Source organism: Balaenoptera ricei, chromosome 4 (genome assembly GCF_028023285.1).
Source record: "Balaenoptera ricei isolate mBalRic1 chromosome 4, mBalRic1.hap2, whole genome shotgun sequence".
NCBI classification, from domain to species: domain Eukaryota; kingdom Metazoa; phylum Chordata; class Mammalia; order Artiodactyla; family Balaenopteridae; genus Balaenoptera; species Balaenoptera ricei.
This window is the reverse complement of record NC_082642.1, coordinates 97,312,635-97,317,335: the sequence shown is the minus strand read 5'-3', so window position 1 is coordinate 97,317,335 and position 4,701 is coordinate 97,312,635. Positions and strand designations below refer to the sequence as shown.

Sequence of the window (4,701 nt, the reverse complement as noted above, 5' to 3'; positions counted from 1 at the left end):
CTATGTTAATTTTTATATCCTATTACTTAATAGAATGTTTATTATATGAGTTTTTTTTTATAACTTATTCCCTTGCATTTTCAGAATACTGTCAAATATTTGCAAATAGGTGTAGCTTTCCTTCTTCTTTTCCAATTTGGTCTATATTCCCACACAATGTTAAATAATAGTGGGGAAATAGGCATCTATGCCTTGTTCTTGATCTCAGTATGATTGCTTCTATCATGTGCGTGTGTGTGTGTGTGCATGTGTGCGTTCTTATTCCATTAAATATTATCAGATAAATGGGTATCCACTGTGTCAAGCCTTTCTGAGTAACTATAATTTTTCTCCCCGGAATTAATATGAAGAAATTGTCTTCATTGATATGAAGATATATGTTAATAGATTTGCAAATATTAAGACATCCTTACGTTTTAAGAATAAATCTCACTTGGTCATAATGTATTATTTTCCTATATAACTGTTCAATTCCGTTTGCTAATATTTTATTTAGCATATTTACATTAATGTTCACAAGGAATATTTGGGTTTTTTTTTGTCTTGTTTTGTTTTCTGCTACCATCAGATTCAGGAACTAATGTTATATTTGTCTCATGAAGTAATGTGAAAGTTTTTGTTCACTTCTGAAGCTCAAGAAAAATTTATATAGCATTAGGATCATCTAGATGGTAACCATTTCATACAATGTCCCTTTGGAAACACCTAGACGGGGTACTTTTGTTGGGGGAATTTTTTTTTTTTTTGATCTTTCACTATTCTCCTGTGAAACTAGTCTATTTCACCTCTTTCTGCAATAGAATTATTTTTACTTAATTGAACGTTCCTAAGAAAATTTATCTCTTACTTAAGTTTACAATGTATCTGCATAGAGTTACACAAAGTATTCTGCTATGACATTTATTATTTCTCTGTCTCTCTAGCTATTTTTTCTTGTAGTTACTTATTTTGTATATATGTGATTTATTGCTTTCTTTATTAGGTTACATGTCTATTTTTGTTAACTTTTTAAAAAATAACTTTTTTTTTTACCATAATAGCAAATAATCAAACTATAATATGGACTAAGGAACTGAATAGACATTTATCCAAAAAAGACAAACAAATGACCAATAGGTACATGACAAGTTACTCAACATTACAAAAGATGTAAGGTACAGGATGACCAAAATTAGCACAGCTGTAGGATGTATATCAAAGTTGTTAAGGCAGTAAATCCTACCAATATTCATCGCAAGAAGAAAAACTTTTTTCTGGTAATCATTTCATAATGTATGTAAGTCATATCACTACCCTGCAAACTCTGATATCATAATACAAGAAAAATATTTAAAAGGTAACAACTAAAAGTGCAAAATTATCAAAGAGGACAAACTACTACTGTTTTACCTTTAGAATTATTTTATTAAATCTTAAAGGTACAACAGTTTCTTAACTGTACACATGAACTAATTTTCTTTAGAAGAATGATGTTGTGTCTCATTACACCATGATTCTAGCTAATAGCTTTTCAAAATTTTGCGAAAAATCTTGAAAAAGGATTTAAATATCATCCAAAACTTTGAAATTTAACATTATCAAAGGGGATGCTTCCACATTCTTACAGAGACCACTGGAGAGACAACAATTCAAAAGCTAAGAAATGGTCTCAAAAGCATTTTTTCATACAATCTTTCCTCCACAGGAAGGTATTGTTCTTACATAATCGAGTCTACTCACAAAATGGCTCTCTGTACCTGCTCTGGTGTCTTCTGCCATATCACTGCATATTTATGCATGACAGATAAGAGTTTCCTGAACACCATTATTTCGATAACCTAAAGTTCTTCTGTTACCTCTGGGCTCTCAACGTCTCCTATTTATACAGTCAAGCCCACGGCAAATAGAAGCTCAGTATCAGCTGGTCTCTGCATAACGCCCATGTCTTCCACCGCCTCCTGGACCAGAGTTTCCTCCACCGTATGATCCTCCCACGTTCCTGCTATACCACTCAGTTTTCCACTCTTCAGTAAATCGTACTTAGAAGGTTTCTGCTTATAATTTCCCAAATCATTGTAATTACGACTTCCATAATTTCTTCTTCCATAGCTGTCAAAACCACCTCTGGATCCCCCATCCAGGTCGCCATACCGAGATCCTCTACCACCGTATCCTCCTCATCCCCCTCCATAACCAGGGCTAACCCCCAAATTGCCACCTCCAGATCCTCCTCCACACCCATGATAGCCATCCCCAAGTGTATGTCCTCTTCTATATCCATCAGCTCCCCGTCCAAGTTTCCTTCCTCATCCTGGTCCTGCTCCAACATTTCCACCACCACCAGGAGAGTCTCCAAAACCGACGTTGCCTCCTCTTCCACTTCTAGAACTTTGGACTCCCTGAATTTTAGGTCGAGACAAGGCCTTTCTTACTTCTGCATGATGACCATTGATGCTATGGTCTTTCTGCAACACAAGCTTATCTACGGGATCATGGTCATTAAAAGTAACAAATCCAAAGCCTCTTTTCTTTCCAGACTCCCTAGCAGTAATTATCTCAATAGCATCGATTTTTCCATATTTCTCAAAGTAATCTCTAAGATGATGCTCCTCAGTATCTTCTTCAATTCCACCAACAAACAGCTTCTTCACAGTGACAAGAGCCCCCGGCTTTCCATAGTCCTCTCCTGGGACAGCACGTTTGGGCGCAACCGTTTTCCCATCAATGGAATGAGGTCTGGCAGCCATGGGAACATCCACCTCAGCCATGGATGAAAACGTGACAAAACCAAATCTTCCTGGTTTTTGGCTGGCAGGATGCCTTATTAACACACAGTCTGTAAGGTTTTCCCCTTGCTTGTAGTAGTTCCTCAGACTTTCTTCCATGGTTTCAGAGCTTAAGCCACCAATAAAGAGTTTACAGAATTGTTCCTTTTCTTTCTTATTCCTCTCCAAAGGAACAGATGTTGAAGTTTTCTTCATCGCAGGCTTACTCGCTTGAGCCATTTTCCCGAAGCTGAGGGGGATGAGGGAGATCTCCAAAGACTAACATGGACCGGAGGGTCCCGACCCCGCGGTGAGAACCGAACCTCCGCTGCTCCAGCAACAAGACCTGTAGGAGCACCTCCACCGGGGACCTGGTGATGCTGCTACTGCTCTGGAGCCGCTGCCGCCCTTGAACCAATTTGAGCAACTTTCAGTTTTTCTACAAAACGTCATTTTGAACCGAGTGACCTTTCCTGATCCAGTAATGAAACTTCTTATACATTTCCTCTACATTGATTTTTTTCCAAACTTTTAATTTTCTCTTCATTGTTATCTATTTTTGATACAGTTTTCCTCACTAAATTGGATATTCAATGAAGAGATCACTAACGTGGACCTTAAAGTTTTACACCAGAATACTTACCTATTGCTTTGCCCTTACAATGAGTTCAGATATCTTTTTTGAAAGAAACTATTCAGACTACAAAAAGGATTTTTCTTTTTTGTTGTTTTGTTTTTGTTTTTGTTTTTTATACAGCAGGTTCTTATTAGTCATCAGTTTTATACACATCAGTGTATACATGTCAATCCCAATCGCCCAATTCAGCACACCACCATCCCCACCCCCCTGCGGTTTTCCCCTCTTGGTGTCCATATGTTTGTTCTCTACATCTGTGTCTCAACTTCTGCCCTGCAAACCGGCTCATCTGTAACTTTTTAAAAAATAACTTTTTGGATTTAATATTATTTTAAAATTTTTATTATTTCTGCCTCATTAATTTTTCTTTTTACTTTAATAAGTCTTTCCTTAATTTTTATTTTTTAATGTTTTGTACACTTTTGGAGTTTTGAGTTGGGAAATTAAGAAACTGATTTTTAATTATACATTTCAACTGATATAGATATTTAAGGTTCCTCTGAAAAACACTGTAAAAAATAGATTCTGATATGTAAGGATTACATTATTTTATTAAAATTTGCATTCATGGTTTTCACTTTCCTTTTTGTCTAGAAATGTTGAAAAAAGTGGTTTTCTTTTTATTTTTTTATAATTTGCAATGGGAAGAGCATTTTTCCCCAGCATTTTATTATACGTTATTGAATGTACAGAAGAGTTGAAAGGATTATACAGTAAACATCCATTTATCCACCACTGAGATTTTATTATTCTCAACATTTTGCTAGATAAGCTTTACCACATACCTGTTCATTTATCTATTCATCCAAAACTTTAATTTATCAATTGATCTGTTTATCAATTTATCTATTCATCTATAAGTTCATCTCACTTTTTGAAGTGTTTCAAGTAAGTTTCAGACATTAGGATACATCAGCATTAAACAGTTTAGCATTTATATCATTAACTAGAATTCAGTATTTGTTTAGAGTTGTTTTTGCTTTATTTTAGGTAATTTAACCTATAGTGAAATATACAAGCCATTAATGAGTTTTGACGAACGTTTAGATCTGTTATCCAAACACCTGTCAAGCTATAAGGCATTTCTGTCACCCCAGAAAACTCCCTCATACCTCTTTACAGTCAGTTTCTATTTCCAACACTTCAGAGAAAACTCTGTGTTTATTTTTTTTTACCATATATTAATTTTTGACTTATAGAACTTTACTTTTAAAACACTGCTTTTATTTTTTCACCATATATTAATTTCTGCCCATTACAGAACTTTACTTAAATGGATTAATTAATACAGTACATACTCTAATGTGTAACGTTTCTTTC

General features: G+C 35.0%; 1 pseudogene; it reads right to left on the bottom strand.

The window, feature by feature from the left end:
* Nucleotides 1–1,896: 1,896 nt before the first annotated feature.
* Nucleotides 1,897–2,984, bottom strand: LOC132364392 (heterogeneous nuclear ribonucleoproteins A2/B1-like; annotated as a pseudogene).
* Nucleotides 2,985–4,701: the final 1,717 nt, after the last annotated feature.